General features: G+C 40.8%; 1 protein-coding gene across 4 annotated transcripts in view; it reads left to right on the top strand.

Annotated features, from left to right (window-relative positions):
• The window catches only part of LOC102779569 (protocadherin-1-like), a 219,811-nt gene that overhangs the window by 88,799 nt on the left and 113,492 nt on the right, over positions 1-17,520 (top strand). The gene's annotated exons all lie outside the window — the stretch shown is intronic.

The following is a 17,520-nucleotide window of genomic DNA, read 5'->3' as shown; positions in this document are numbered from 1 at the left end:
GCTAAAGACACTGAATTTATTTCTCATTTAAATTTATTGTGTGACTGCAGACACAACAAAACTTCTCTGTACAACAATAAATATTCTGAGACTGTTTTGTTTCCTCTCTCTTTCTCTCTGTGGGAACCAATTATTATTCATTTATGGGGTGGTTTTCTGTGCATAAGTAGAAAGCCTCCGAGTTGTTTTGATCCAGTGAAGGATTCTGAAGATTACACTGGCTCAAAAAAGGCCCACTGGTGCTGAGTAACGTTAACTCACAAATGAAAAGCTCGATGCAGAGATTTGTAATCTGAGAACAACAGCTGCAAATTTAAATTCATTATTTATCAAAACTGTGCTTTTATTGAGCGCTTCAGTTCTCCATAGAGATATTTTCTGGTCACTTTGAGGGTTTATTTTGATCACCGGATAAGCGAGGCGTCCATGTTTGCTTATTTGAAGCTTTATTAGAAGTCTAAATTAACCCGTCATCACAGAATCACCATATCCCACAGCCCTTCATTGTTATGACAGGCTCGAGTTAGTTTGGGTTCATATGGAGCTGTTGAAGTTAGCTTGGCGTCTTTGGGTTTCATCATACTGGAGAAAGCACAGCGTGGTTGATTACTTCAGCTCTCATTGTTGTTAAATCTCTTCACTTAAATAAGCTATAGCTAAATGTTCCCACAGAGCACATGAAGAAAAATTATTAAAAATTCCTCAACAAGTAAAAATGTCAAAACACAGAAGAGCTTCTCCTGGAGTCAGAATGTATGCTGTTTGTGTTGTAACATCGTATATAAAAGTTTCTAAAAAGCAGGTATCGGTCTAAATTCAGGAATCTGGGTCATGTTATGAAAGTTCTTTTGTTACGCATGTGTTAATCAGTCATTTCGTACATTATCTAAACGTGATGCTAAAACTCCATAGGCCCAGAGAGATAAGATAACATTGTACAGTTATTGTGATGTGATGATTAAAGAAATAATGAAGTTTGCATTTACTAGTTTTACTTTGTGCTCTCTGCTCACTCTACAATAAATAAAACTTAAATTAAGATAGTTAAATGTTGTTACTGAATGTCAAGCGTTCACTCTGCGTGCCGCTGTATTTCAGCCCATCTTTTGCAGTGTGTTTACCTTACATATCACACATACTGCAATAACAATGATAAGCCAGTTTTCTTTGTGGCTGTGTGCTCAATCTGTTTTGTAAGAATAAAACTGATAAAGAAGAACAACTCTCATGATTTATGATTTTTAACCCCTCACAGTGCAGCGATGAATCTTGGTAAAGAATGGAGTTGGTACTGCAAATTGTCCCTCTAAATCGCCGCACCTCTCTGGACACAAACTGAACCATGTGCTGCAGATTTGAACATTTATTGTATGAGTGAATTGAAGTGTATGCCAAATCTTTTTTTTCCCCACCAGCACAAATCTGCAGGGGTTGAATCCCATTTTCATTTTGTATTTTTTTTTAGTGTGCATGCTTTTTTATTTTATGCATTTATTTTTTACTGTACAATATGTTTTGTTGTTTGATTTCAGTCAGGGATTTTTTACACGCTCGCTGCCTTTATTGACTTTATGAAGATGAGTTTCTGCTACTTCATTGTTATTCAGGAAGAACTGCTTTCGTCCTCCTGCCATCTTCCTCTCTGTCTCTCCTCTCTACTGCCACTGATTAGACTTGGCATTAGCCTTAGCATTAGCCTGTCCAGTCGTTCCCTATGGGCCTGTTGTCTCTTTTGGCTAGCAGCATCCAATCTTGGCAAGCTAGCAGCTAATCCAGACTGGATGCTAATGAACCCTGGCCAGTGTCCACCTCGTTCCTGTAGAGACGTCTGTTTCTATAAAGCCCAATGGCTAACCAGCTAACAGGCCACTGCTCCACTGTCCAACACGGACAAACAGACAGTCAGGCAGAAAGACAAACCACCCAGAGCAAACTATCTGGCTCTCAGCTAGCTGCTTGCTAGTCAACCAATAATACTGCATTATGAAAGGCAGTGGGTGCCTGTTAACAAGAAGCACTTTACATATACTGAATTCAAATTTACAAATAAAACTATACTTTCTGCATAAGTATAGCACGAGTATTTGTAGCATTAAGATAGATGTTATAGTTTTGTTAAGGCGGTAGTTATATTTTAACTTCTCTAACTAGGAAGAAAAACACATAAAATGTTAATTCTTTCTAAACTTTTGAGAATGAACTGATCCATTTGCCACACGTTGGGATTTTTATCACGTAGAAGTATTTTCCTTTCTGTACCGTGTTCTGTAAAAATGCTACACTTTTAAAGCATGGGTCATAATTTGTTTGACCTTTAAGACTTTTTGAAATAAGAACAGATGAAATAACTATGTGTAATGTGCAGAGTTTTATTTATAATGCCACACAGTAATTTGATATATGTGGGAGAGTAAAAATCTATTTTGCTGCATATTTTGGTGGCTAATTCTCTGCCACAGAAAGTCTAAAATTATATTGTTATATTATTTGAAGTGTGAATGTGGGAAACTGAATGAAGGCATCATGCGCTTGTCACAGACTTTATTAATCCCTAGTGTGAAAATATGGCTGTAGCCCATGTAAATGAGAGACAGATGACATATTTTAACATTAAAATACGAACACACAGTTAGAGGACGTCGGTGTGGCTAATAATAACAGTAATACTAAAACAATGTGAGAGGGAAATGTTAGCACACTGAATCTAAGCCACAAACTTCATTTGGTAGCGTAACGTTTTATTCCAGTCGGAGCTCTTTAAAAATTACTTGTACATCATGCACACATAATCATACTCCATTGGCAAAGAGCTACAAGTGATACACTGTCAATGCACGCAACAAAAATCATGCAAGCATTACTGCAAGCTTTAAAGCATCACACAGGGTCAGTGTGATTTAGCGTTATCTTCTGTAGGTTCAGAAACATAGTCAGAGACCTAATTTTGTGAACAATTATTCATTTAATTCCACTTTGGCTCCATTTGAGATTAAAGGTTCCCTCCAGAGACATTTAAAATTACTTTGAATTGAATAATTAATGCATCTCTTATATATTTTTCTACAGAAATGTTAATTATACTCATTAAAATTTCTTAAATTCAAACCAAAGTTTCCTCACTTGGCAAGTCATTATAAAGTTTAACTGTTAACAAAAACATCCATTTTGATTGGTTATGGACTGTGCACAGAGATGACTGTGGCGCAAACACACAGTGACGTAAATGGTCAGCTTTGAGGCCTCACAACCTCCTGCAAACCTCCTGCTTCATAGAAAACAAAGACTGCAGACTGGATTGTTTGCAGCAGGTCTTCCTTTCTGTTCAAGTTCACCCCTCTTTATTTAGATGTCGTTTATCCCCACAGCAGAAGCTTCTCACTCAGGAACGCTCGACATGCCGCAGCGGTCCGTCATCGTTTTCCTTCCCTCTATTGTCTCCAGACAATCAACCCGACCCAGCGCTCCTCATCTCGCCTCGCTCTGTTGCCATTTTTACTGCTCATATATAGAAACACATGTGGATGTGGGCCTCATGTCCTCAGGCATTCATGTGTACCTGCACACACGTGGAGTCGACAACACATCTCTTCACAATAGCCGAGCTGCAGACAGCCGTCCCGGGAGTTGCCGTGATTTATGACCCCCCCCCCCGTGTGCGTGGATAGAGAAAGGGGGAATGGGGCGTGTAGATGTGGAAGATGGAAGGAATAAGTGAAGGAGAAACTAGAGCTCGCAGTACAACTGACTGTGTGTTCACACATGCACTCAGAAGACATACTGCTGTTATTATGCTTCTCTCACTTCCAGAGGATATAAGAAGAATACATGGAAACACATAGAGAGCATGCAACAGTTAATCCACTTATTTCACACAATCCCCATACCTCCAGGCGAGTCTGGGGGACTTATTAGAGGACTGCACCCAGATGTCTCACTTCTGTTGTTTACATAGATGGAGATACAGCACGCAGGTCCATATGTACATATACTATTCATTTATTACACTTGACTGCAGGTCAAGCGCACATTATGCACACATCTACCAGAATGGCTCAAATATAAGACAACCCTGATAATAAAATGTAAAATGCAGCCACAGTAACTTTCCATTACACTCTGCATTTTACCCGAATGTCTTTTTGAGCTGCTCGTTTTCTAATTATCCCCGGCTGTTTGACAGATCCACGGTTTGTGTTGCAGAAAGATGTTGGCAGACACTTTGGGCTTTCTCTCATAATGAATTTTATTTTCTCCATAGCAGCAAAGCATATCGCACAATAATACAGCCTCACTTTTCCAAAGTAATATTGCTTTAAATTAGTGTCAGACGGAATAATTTGGAACGTCTGTAATATTTTGTGTATGTGTATAATGTAGCTTGCCATCCCCAGTGTGTGAATGTGTGTGTGAATGGGTGGATGACAGGTTGTGTAAAGCGCTTTGGGGTCCTTAGGGACTAGAAAAGCGCTATACAAATACAGGCCATTTACCATTTATCATTTTGTGCCCTTAACCTGTTGATTAAAAATTTTAAATTCTCTAAACAAATCCCACAAAGCAGCTGCGCATGGCCTTCACACTGTTTCTTTCAGACTTTTGGAAGATCAGACATATTTAAAGAAAGATTTGAAAGGTTTTTTAAATTGCTCAGCACTAAATAATCAGTTTATCTTGGGGGTTTTTTTTCAGGAAAAGTTTCGCTCAATAAAAGTTTTAGCTTTCATCTTTGTGTATAAATACAGAAAATAAAGAAAGAGATGAATGAAACTGAATGTGGAACAAAGACGTACAAAGCCTGCGAACTAATGCACGATGTAGAGCCAGTCACTGCTGCAAACGGAATCTGCTTTTCTTTTCAGTCCAATGGTGAAACAAATGTATGAAATGTTTAAAGTGGAGCTGAAAAGAGTCAAATTGTTTTAACATTCAGTGCAAATTAATCAGAACTGTCCACTGCAGCTATCACTGGTGCGTCTGCTATTTGGTCGTTGCTGAGGGAATGTGCGTTGCATATGGGTGACATGCAGTTTTGGTCTGTTGGAAAGCTGCATGGAAGCTCTGAATCCCATTCATTTTGATCTTCTAGCAGCAAAGACCAGCTTCTGTGCAAACAGGATCTTTGGTCAAGCTTTCTTCTCACCAAAATGACTGAATGCACCTCAGCACTGACCCCCAAACGCTATCCTTCCAAAAAGTATGGTATATGAGTCACATACTCATTAAACCGTGTAATGATGTGTTTGTCCTGTGAACAGGGTGCGTTTGTACCTTTTAATTCCAATGTGCAAACGTTGGTACATACCAGTGCAGCGCGAGAGGCTTCGACAGATTGAGTCTTCTATTTGCTGACCTCACTTTACTTTCTGCCTTTCAAACGTCTCAGTCTGGAAATAAAATTCGCAAGTGATGGATGAGAAACACAGTCCTCCCTTTTGAAGTATGTGCGTGTCTGTGTGTGTGTTTGTGATGGGCAGACGAGAAAGAGGGAAAAATATAGAAACCCCATTCTCCACCTCCTTCTAACCTTAGCTTGGGAATACCAGCTGCCTCAGATAGACTCCATCTGTGTGAGTGTAAGAGTAAAACATCAGATATTTGGTCGGAAAAAGGAAGGAAAATATCACGAGCTCTTGGTTGGACAGACAAATTAGCAGTTTCACTGTAAACCAAACACTAATTAGATCCTGTGTCTTCTTTAATCCTTAAACCTCAGGGCTTGATGTTTGCTCTATGAGGGCCTTTCTCACATGTGGATAACTGCATGCTGCATGTAGCTTTGAGTTAGGTTTTAATACTACCTAAGGTTATATACAAACACCTGAACAATCTGTGTTCAGGTGGGGTTTTGTTGTTTTTGTTTGTTTTGTTTTTGGTGTTTTGATTGTCCAAACACACCTTCTGACCCAAACTAAATGTGATATGGGGGGATAACAACTGAGTTAACAGAATGATAAGAATGAAATTTAAGAGTTTCAAGTGAACAAGTGGAGACTGACAGAAAAGCTAAATGTTGCGTTGCATGGCCTTTTAGTCTTTGAGGCCACCATTTTTGTTTTTAGCTTAATTTCCAAATGGGGTTCATCGTGTCGCCTCTCAGCTGCCATCTGTGAGTTTGCATGTAGGAAAGAGGACGATCAGAGTTACCCGTTTAGCACTTTGCTTCCCCAAAGGGAACCACAGGTGCTTGAACATTTTTCAGTACAAAGCTGCAGCTAAAGTAAAATTTGGTGGTTCTGTTAAGAAAATAGTTGATGTGTAAAATTATTAATTTTCTTATTTTTTTCATCATCAGGAACAAAAACTGTTAATTTCACACCACATTACCTTAGTTTATCGTTTTTTTTTATGCACCTTGGAGCTTTAAAAAAAATCATGAACACGGATTGTGCATACGATTACGTGGTAAGAGTATGCAGTATTGCACACACATGTTAGCTGCCTAAATCCTATGTAGTTAGCCAAAAATATGCCCAAGGGCCAGATTAGCTCAAAGTTTAGTGTGCATATTCAAACTGTGTGAATATGCCAGTTTACACCGGTCAGAGAGACGTTTCTCAGCGTCTCAAATTATCTTTGACTGGTCTAATAAATAAAAAACATGAATTCATTGAATGCTTATTTAATTAATGTACAAACTAACAGCTCCCCCTTATAATAAATACTATAATTTTTAACATCTTTGAATGTGAAATTCTGCAGAAATGCTAGGAAAACCTCAAAGCCTCGCCACATTTTCTTACCATCGTGTCCTGGAGGCCTACAATCATGCAGTATATATATATATAAAAAAAAATCCTCCTTAACACTTGAGTCTGACTTTTTTCCTCACAGTCTTCAATATCCAGGAATGACATTTTGTAAAGTGACTTCTCTCCTGTACTGCACAAAGTCTAAGCTCTGTTTGATCATTATTTATGAGTGAGAAGCTCAAATTTAGCCCGCCGTATGTGACACCCCTGTTTTCGTGAATTTAACTAGTAATTATGGCTTTCGGATCTCACTACAAAATCAAGAGGGAAAAATAAGATATTCAGATTCGCCTGCTCTTTCTGAGAAGAAACTCTTTCTGGTTTTCCTCGAGAAATTTTGAGTCATTCTTTGCTTTTTTTTCCCCTCCCTATTCTGTGTTGAAGCTGGACGACAGCCGAGCAAATCAAACCCAAATCTCCTTGCTCGCATCTCTCCCTCACGATCTTTTTTATCATTCTACCTTTCCCTCATTCTTTCATCCTCCCTCGCTCCATGCTGGAGCCAATTATAACCTGCTGCAGCATTCCTGACTGGAGGAGGAGGAGGAAGGGAGGTGTTTCAGGGATTAACATACCAGAGCTGTCAGCTGGAAACTGCTTCTTTCCACTTTTTGCTCTATTCCTCTGCCTGAATCTAAAGTTCTCCCTGCTCATTAGGACACACAAGAAAACACATTTTACATGAAACCACAATAAATGTCCAGGCTGAACGTAGCTGCAAAGTGTGATGATATAGAAACGCATAGAGTGGTTTAATATGATTCAAGATTTTAGAGCTCTATTGTCAATGCATCAGTATACACAGTATACAGCGTAATGAAATGCTGTTTCACCCCAAGCCCCGTATGGTGCATTTATAAGCAGTGTTGGTCAAGTTACTTGAAAAAAGTAATTAAACTAATTAATGATTACTTCTCCCAAAAAGTAATCCTGTTACTTTACTGATTACCTATTTTCAAAAGTAATTAATTGCTTAGTTACTTAGTTACTTTTTAAAAACACGATTTACAACCTGAATAGGTGATAAAGCGATAGATCTTTCAGCCCAATTCTACTTTTTCTACATAATCCATCATACAAAATGTAATCAAATCGAAAAGTCCCTTTTTAAAACTTGTTTTATTAGTTTTAATCTTTTTAACTTTATGCATCAAGCAAAAAAATGAATTATATGCAACATTCTCTGACTGGAAGAAATTTGTTTAATATTTAAACCTAATTTCTGCACATTCCAGCACATGAATTTTTTTTTTTTTTGTGTGTGTGTTTACACTCACTCTTTCAAATAGATGCAAGTAAAACACAGCAGAAAATAAAAAACATCAAAGACTAGCAGTCCTTTTGCTCTATTTTCACCTGTAAAGCAGGAGTGGGGTAGGCGGAGGTTTACCCTGGTGCAGGTGTGCAGCGGTCAGCGGAAGAATCTGCCAGTTTCTCTGTGAATTTCCCATTACGTGGTAGCGCACTCGGTGCTTGCTTGGAAGTTTAGGGTTTTTTTCGCTGTAAAAAGAAGTTTTTTTCCCACGCACAACGGACGCTAATGTTTTTGTCACTTTTTATGGAATCAAACTTAAAGTAAGGTCAGTACTTCCACACTTTAAACGCTGCACGGTCATACTCTCTCCTGCACTCGATATATTATCCATTGTTGATCTGCACACAGCTGTTTTCACAAACATCGCACTTGCTTACGTCACTGTCATAAGACATTCTTGCAAAAAAAATCACGGTTTTAGTAACGCAGTAACGCAGCGTTCCTACGGGAAAGTAACGGTAATCTAATTACCGTTTTTGCAATAGTAATCCCTTACTTTACTCGTTACTTGAAAAAAGTAATCGGATTACAGTAACACGTTACTGCCCATCTCTGTTTATAAGTATATAAAGGATATATCTCCAAGAGATATAAAACTAGGAATTCCCAAAAAATAACATGCTAAATTTGTGTAAAATTAAGAGATAAAAATGTACTAATTACTAACTATACAAGACTATAATAATAACTATGCAATACTAACAAAGACAGGACAGAGACAATACAAAAGTGGATTGTGCAGTAGGTGTTGAATACCAGGTTGAGTTATTGTACAGTAAGGACATGCACGATTGGTCTACATGTGAGGATAGCTGTGCATGGAAATGTGTGGTTGCACATAAATACGGGAAAAATTACATACATGCTTCACGTAAAACTAAAGTTTTTAAAATACGGTCAAAGATGTGTTTGTACGGCGACCATATGAATGCACCAATCAGCCAAAACATGAAAACCACTAACGTGGTTAAAGCTAACGTCACTTTATTGTCTGATATAAGATGCATTTGTCTTGGATCAGGGAGCTGCTGCATCAGATCAGACAATAGAAAACATCCAAAAACCCCACCCCTGTCCCAAAACACTACAAACACTCTCCAGAGCAGCTTGGGGGCCTTGAGGAAGCCCAAAGTGCCAGATTCCAATCTGTTCAGGCATCCATGAAGGCCCCACCCTGCAACTCAAAGGACCGAAAGGATCCACTGCCAATGTGCTGTTGCAAGGCGCCACAGGACATCCCCAGAGGTTCTGTATTCATCCACTCGATAGGTCAGGGCTGCTGTGGGTCGCCAAGTGGGACATAGATGATAAGCAGTGATGCTACTTTAATGCCGTGACTGATGCAGAAAAAGGAAATATATAATGAAATATGTTAATCACTGTATAACAGAAATAGTTTGAGTAAAAATACACAATCACACAAAGAGTTGCCCGACGTTAAAAACACACGAGAGCATTTAAGCATGCCATGCTCGTTGCTAACCTAAGCAGGTGTCATTTGCTTACTTCGTTGTTTGTCTTCTGTAGCTGCAGTTAGCATCATTAGCAGCTACATGAGGTCCCGAGGGCACCGTGGTCTGATTTACTCTCTCCTGCGTTTGTTAAAGAATTGCTTCACACTAATATTACTAAAATAATTCTCTTTTATCTCCTCTGGCATGTCTAAGTTTGCTTTGACATCAGCTTCTACGCAATGTAGGAAAGGTGAATCGATTGAGTTTGCGATGCTGCGAATACATGTTCTCATAAATAAAACAGATGTGTATAGAACCTGCTTCCAGCACCTCTAGGTGTCAGAATATTAAGACTATATTCTTCTCTTCAGACTGGGGCTACAGAGACCTTTGACACCCGAGCCGGTCTCATCTAGCCATTTATAGAGTTACGACACTTTTGCCAGGAATAGAATTCTTCACACACTGGTGGTGTTTCTTTGTGATATGCTGCCTGTGAAAGGACCTTTACTCTTGCTTAATCCCCAAACACAACTGATGGCTGCTTTCATGGTGGTTCTTTGAAATAAGAACGCTTCTTTTTTTCCTTTTTCTTTTTTGGAAAGAAATGTTGTTGCTCGCTGAGTTTTGCAAAGTGGTATTTCAGTTTGATACCATATGGTGGTAAAATGTCAAGTACTTCATTTTCTTTTAAGATGCCTGTATGACTAAGTTTTGAATAATATTATGGAACTAAATTCATGAACATAAAAATAAGGAACAACAGGTTTATGTTGAATTTAATTCTGTAAAGTTTCCATCAAATTGCTATGGGAATAGTTTATGAAATAATGTGTCACTGTCATCACATTAGATGTGTCTGTAACTTGGTAACAGAACTCAGAGTCTGAGACTGATTGCAAGTAAGTGCATCAACAAGCTCACTTTTTATTGCAATGCGATTGCACCTGATGCGAGGCAGCCTGTGTCCATCTGACTGTGTCCATCTGACTGTGTCCATCTGACTGTGTCCATCTGACTCAGACTGTCTGCAATTGCTCTCAAAGAGAGTTTAATGTATAACTGCAGACATATTCCAAACTACTGAAAACCGATCGCAGACCGACCCTTGATGCACCAAAGACCCTGTATTTAAAACGATCATTTCAAAGACAACAGACTGGATTGATTGCAAACAGTTGCAGTTAGGGCTGGGCTATATCATACCATTCACGGTAATACCGGTGTAATTTTGGGCAACGATAGGAAAATGACATATCGCGATAGAAAATGGGTAAAACGCGCACGTGCAGTGCCTTTGTTTACATACGCACATGGCGGCGACGCAGAATGAGAAGAGCGAAAGTGGATCGTTAAATGAAACCGATGAACCAGAATTGGTTTGTAAAAATGCTGCAACTTCAGTGGTGTGGAACTGGTTTAGCTTTCGTCTGTCAGATACACAACAAAGCACTATTTTTGGTAGAGCGTGCTAGCGGGCCGTCGTTATTACCGTGTTTTTTGGAAAATACGGCACACTTAAAATCAATCCTTTCATTTTCCCGAAAATCGACAGTGCCCCTTATAATCCCGTGTGCCTTATGTACGAATGCTGGTTGTGTTTACTGACCTCGAAACGATTTTATGTGGTGCACGGCGGTCGAAAATCTGTCAAATGTTTTAGTACGACTTTGCCGCACCGCTTGATGGATTGTCGGAGCATTACGGCTATCATAGGCAGGAGCCTCGCGGAGTGATACGTAAATGGTAAATGGCCTGTATTTATACAGCGCCTTACTAGTCCCTAAGGACCCCAAAGCGCTTTACATATCCAGTCATCCACCCATTCACACACACATTCACACACTGGTGATGGCAAGCTACATTGCAGCCACAGCCACCCTGGGGCGCACTGACAGAGGCGAGGCTGCCGGACACTGGCGCCACCGGGCCCTCTGACCACCACCAGTAGGCAATGGGTGAAGTGTCTTGCCCAAGGACACAACGACCGAGACTGTCCAAGTCGGGGCTCGAACCGGCAACCTTCCGATTACAAGGCGAACTCCCAACTCTTGAGCCACGATCGCCCCTACGTACTGGATATTATACATGGCTATGCTGAGGATATGTCGGCCAATTTCCACTGGAAATGCCTTTTGGTTAAACTGTCAGCAAGGAATTTGCATTTGCACTGTTACATTTTTATATAACTTTAATGCACATAAAAAAAACAGCTGCTTGTTTAAGTGAAAATACATTAATGGGGTTTTTTGCACTAATAAAGTTGTGGAGTTGTAAAGCATTTTGTCTAGTGTCAATTATATCGTCGGTTATATCACTATCGCAAATTTTCAAATGTATATCGCGATAAATATTTTTGGTCATATCGCCCTGCTCTAGTTGCAGTAATGTTGGTTGTGAGGTGGTGTCCAGCCACTTTACCTAGTTTGACTGCAGCCTTGGTAATTATAGTGTGTCTGGTTACTTGGGTGATTTTGTGAAGTAGCACAAAACTAGCGTTACCAATATTTTATCTATTTATTTTCTATTGGGGAAGCATTAGGGTAATGCATAATATACTACCTTTCTAAGTAAATTAATATTTTATTTTGCTTTTAATGCAAAATATATATTTTTAGCCAGCCCTCTGGACCATATGAAACTCCTCTGCAGAGGGAAATGTTTCTGCTTTCTTCTTTGAGTGACAGTTCAAAAACATCAGCAAGTCATAAATGCATAGGCGCACAAGAATGCTGCGAATATGCACAGTGGTCACTTCTAGGGGTGAGGGGGGTCGTGGGTGTGTGGGTGGGGGCTGCTCCTGTCACTTGTCAGCGCCTCGTTCACTTTTGTCTGAGTTTGAGCAGCACGCGAGAGAGCGGCGAGGCAGCAAATTAAAAAATACGCAGTGAAGACGAAGGCGTACTCATGTTCATCTCCCTGATCTGTGTGTGTCTGTGTGTGTGTGGCGTCAGACTTCGGTGGATTGCTGCGTCAGTTTCTCTGTCACTGTCAGCTTTGTTTACAACCCCACCCTCCCCCCACCCAGAAAAGTCCTGTCAGGACTGTGATTTCAGTGGGATCTGTGTGTGTGTGTATGTGTTTGTGTAGTCCACATTTTGACAACCCTGTAGTGTATGTAGGGACATGACTTGTGCACGTGTGTTTGATGTTGCCAGAGGTGAGTGTGCTCCAGAGTTATGGGTCCATGTGCTCTGCAAGTATAACACTAGATTTACTGGCTCAGTGATAACACACACGCGCACACTCACACACACACACCTGCAGGGCAGAAAAATGCTTGGGAGGGAGGGTATGGAGTGACACATCAGTGTCCAATGTAGTAGTTTATGTGCAAGTACACCATCAACACTGACACAAATACAAGAAAACAGCCTTTGAATAGCTGTCCACTGTAGTGACCACTATTGGGTTAAATGATGAACAGCCAATCGAAATTTGCAGCTTTTGTTACCTGACACAATTTAAAATGTGATGGAGGATAGTGACACTTGTCAGTAGGTCCACACACAGACTGTAATGGCATCCAAAATCAAATATGCAGAGAAAACTTCTCCCGCTGTGCGCTGCTCTCTGAGTGTGTGAGCAAACAAACTGACGGGCCACTTGCAAAAACTGATAGTTGATGTTGATGTTCTGCCATCACAGCACGTTTGCATGGGAAGGTCGCTGTGATAAAGTTGGAAAAGTGACAAGAGGCAGAATATTCATGCCGTCGTGCGGGCAGGTTTTTTGGTAGCCTTGTTGCACGGCCAGAAAATGCTGTCATATAGTGAATCCTTCAGAGTCTGTCTGCACTAAAAGGGTTTGTTTAGCCTGTGTTCCTCTGCCATGGAGCAATATGAGAAGTAAAACTGAGTTCACAGGGTCTCCCGATGCTTTAAGTGCAGCAAGATAAAAGCCTTACTGTTTAATTAGAACCAGAAAAGATTTTCTGAGCAGGAAAAGTTTCAAGTGCTGTATACACTGCTGCAAAATACTGTAAATTTGTAGACTCATCGTGCCAGTTAAACACTCAAATGCATATTTGATCTAAAGTGAAAACAGGCCTGTCGCACACCAGTTAGCTGCACTGAAAGCAATGAAAGATGCATCATGTCAATATTTGTAATCTTTATTTTCTTGTCTTTGATGTGAGATGCAGATTCTGTTTACAGTACTGAAAGTTTCAGGATGTATTTAATATCATTTGTTTTGCTATTAGACGATATGTAGAGGTCACATTTGTGTTTTTCTGTGTAAACAAAAAGGCGAGGAAGCCAGAAAACGTGGTCGCCGTGGCTCTCGGCTACAAACTCATCGGTTCCTCCTGAAGACGTTTGAAACACCTCGCGATTTTTTTTTTTAAATGTTCCTAAAACAGCTTGTAACTGTAGTTTTGAAGTGCATACGTAGTCGTGGTTTTGTTGTGTTTTTTCTGACAGATTTGGGTGCTCAGTGAGTTTTGGTGGCAGCGGAATGGCGTCTGTACGACTGAGTAAAAATAAACTACAGCCTGTGTGTTTGTGGTAATGAAGGAACATGTTTCTCAGTGCAACAGTCTATCTCACGTTTGTGTTTTTTTATAGGTTTTTTACAGGCATCTCCAAAAACGTTAGAGCACTTTTGCAAATATGTGATGTCTTGATAAATCGAGCAGCTATTTGAAGTTTACACAGCTACATTCTCGCATGAAAATATCTTAAAAGTTTATTTTGTGACCCAGACAGAGTAATATTTCAAACTCCGCAACTCTGTGTCCCTCCGTCACTGCCTCGTTTGAGTTTTAGATGAAATGAATTCTGGGATATTGCATTTCGTCATTTCGAGCTGATTGGAGACCAAAACAGCCAATCAGATTTTTTTGCATCCAAGACTGTGATTGGCTGGTTTTGTGGCACAAATATAACGGTGTACAGAAAGAGTTGAGCGCGCACGGGCAGAAATTCTGAGCGCGCAAGCAACACATTGCGAGCAAGCGCAAATGCAAAATCTGAGCGAGAGGGGCTGCTATTGTGTGTGTGTGTTTGGATAATAGCAAACACTGAAATACATTTTTTGCACGCAGCAATGAATTTCGTTCACTCAAATTTAACTTTTCTTCGCTCAAAATAAATTTCTCCTCAAAATGCAACACTTGCACCTGCAATTTTTTTTTACGTGGGCTCAAAATTTTTACGTGCGCTCAGAATAGTGGCACAAAAATAATGCCATACATAACGAGTGTGTTTTGCATATGTTTTGTGTGCCTGCGCTCTGATGGAAACTAATTTCCCTGCTGGAGCGTCTTCATTTGCTTTCATGTAGAAACTTTACATAGAAACACAGAAGTGCTGTTTGTGTGCTGCTTCACTGCTTCTGCTGCTCTCTGATCAATGTCCATTATCAGCAATCAGATTCCATCAGTCTGCACTTTGACTCATTTTATCAGCCCGATACAGTGCAGGAGGAAGTGTTTATTCTCCTTTTAAAAAATCCTCTTAAACTAGGAGAATGGCAGTCGGAGATGTGTGCTTGATCACTGATGCATGGATGATGGGGTGTGGCTAATAGTTTTGATTCCAATTCCAACCCCAAAGATGTGAAACGTGCAGATCCAATGCTTGAAAGCACAGAAACCTACCCTGGTGCAACGGGACAACAGACTGCTCTCTCCCTCACGGTGGAAACAAAACTCGAGTCCACATACATTTGGCCACATAGTGCATTTTAAGCTAGTGGTGGGACACCAGTGTAGAAAAACTCCAACCTGTACACTTAAAGTTTGAGCTGGAGGCAGATGCTCCGTGTCCCTCCGTGTGTTCATATTATATAAACAGTGCATGTGTATGGTTCCATATATATAGCCTAAGTGGAAATGCACACACACCTGCTCAGCTCTGTACAGCACGCTGTTTTCTCCCAGAGAGCCAATCACCGCCTGCAGCGTTGTGCTCACAACCTTCACTTTGAAAGAGAGAGAGGGAGGGTGGAAAGATGATGAAGAGAAAAAGTGAAGAGTTACTTGGGAACAACAGGGAGAGAGAGACGAGAGAGAGAGTGCTGTTTTGGCTGCAGGGCAGCGTGTTCTGTTGCACATGTTAGTTTTTATAGAGCTGGGAAAGCACTAACTGACACGATGCACTTCATTCAGCTCACCTGAACCCTCACAACTAAATGCATAAGCCCAACCCCTGCCTGAACCCTAAAACCACATCAGAACAGCCCTGTGTGGTCATTGGGGCAAAACTGCCCTCACGCATCTACTGAAGGATCGGCATCAGAGAAGAAGACACTGATGAACTGTAACCAACTCCTGTTTTGAAAGTGGTTCAGCTAAAATGTATAAAATTGCTTCATTATCGACTGGGTGAAATCCCCACAACACTCGCGGAGCCCTGAAAGCCTTTTGTATTATTTAGGTCTACAGAATTTGATTAACTGCAAAAAAACCCCCCACAAAAGTACTTTTGAGGACAAAAAAAGATTGGAAATTAGCGTGTGGCCTCATGACTCAGTCCTGCAGTAACTTTCCTGCTGACCTCATTTTTGGGAGCCATCCTTTCACAAAGCCTTGAACCCTGAGCAGCTCGAGATGCTTGGAGGAGCGCTTTGCACGGCAGCTCGCTGTGGAAAGCCTCATTTAACATTTATTGTAAAGGTTACCAACATGAATTAATTTTATTCTGTTTTAAATAACTAACATGTAAAAAAGTGAAGAAGCCTGCTTTTTATTGCACTGCAGTTTATTATTGCACGGCGTTGGCCATACTTGCCCAGCCCAAAGTCAGCTTTGATAACGAGGATTATTATGAGCTGTCAGTCACAGGGCTAAATAATAACTGGACTGCTAGTCTTGTGCTTTTTACATCTTTTTATACCTGAGCACGCGCGCACGCACACACACACACACACGATCGTGGCTCAAGAGTTGGGAGTTCGCCTTGTAATCGGAAGGTTGCCGGTTCGAGCCCCAGCTTGGACAGTCTCGGTCGTTGTGTCCTTGGGCAAGACACTTCATCCGTTGCCTACTGGTGGTGGTCAGAGGGCCCGGTGGCGCCAGTGTCCGGCAGCCTCGCCTCTGTCAGTGCGCCCCAGGGTGGCTGTGGCTACAATGTAGCTTGCCATCACCAGTGTGTGAATGTGTGTGTGGATGACTGGTTGTGGGTCCTTAGGGACTAGTAAAGCACTGTACAAATACAGGCCATTTATACACACACACACACACACACACTTCCATGGATGCTACAGGAACAACTCGGGGTTCAGCATGTCGCCCAAGGATGCTGCAACATGTAGACCGGAGTAGTCAGGGAATCAATCGACAGACTTTTTAATCGGTAGACCTCCCAGTCTCTGCATTCATGCTCACATTTACAACTACTGATTCAGAGAAACCAATCAAGCGAAGGAGAACTGTGAGAATATCTCCACGCAGTCCTGGCACCGCTGCCCAGCAGGTTCCTCATTATTATTCCCACAAGCCCAAATGAACATATTCAAATGTCCTTTATTGTCTGACCCACAGTCAGACCCCACAAACGTTTAACATGCCATCACATAATTTTTGTGGGTGCTTAGGGACCAGATGAAAAAGGCATATAATGTGATGGTCAACAGAGGCCTGTAGTGCCCTATATATTATATCGTCTTATTGGGTTAGGCCAGTCCCTGAAATGGATTCAGACAGTTTTCAATAATTTATTAGACTGCTTTTTATGCAGGAGATGAACCAGTTTATCAAGATTTTTCTACCCATTCATTGTACCTGTGTTACAGTTAGGTCCAAACGTTTCTGGACAGCGACACATTAACATCAGAGGCTTGTAGTTTGGACGAAAATCTTAAAGTCTAGAAATGTGTCACCGTCCTAAAACCTACGGACCTAAATGTGACGCCAATGTTCTTTAGGAAAATGACCACAACAAACGTGTTAGTTTACATTCACATTCACATCGCTTTGTTCATTATCATCCTAAAAGACACGACTCCCACGTCATGGAGCATCACAGGCGATCACTCAGAGCAACATCACATTGATTTG

This window comes from Neolamprologus brichardi, chromosome 2, assembly GCF_056152115.1.
Source record: "Neolamprologus brichardi isolate AB-2024 chromosome 2, ASM5615211v1, whole genome shotgun sequence".
Lineage (NCBI taxonomy): Eukaryota > Metazoa > Chordata > Actinopteri > Cichliformes > Cichlidae > Neolamprologus > Neolamprologus brichardi.
This window is presented reverse-complemented; position numbering and strand designations above follow the sequence as displayed.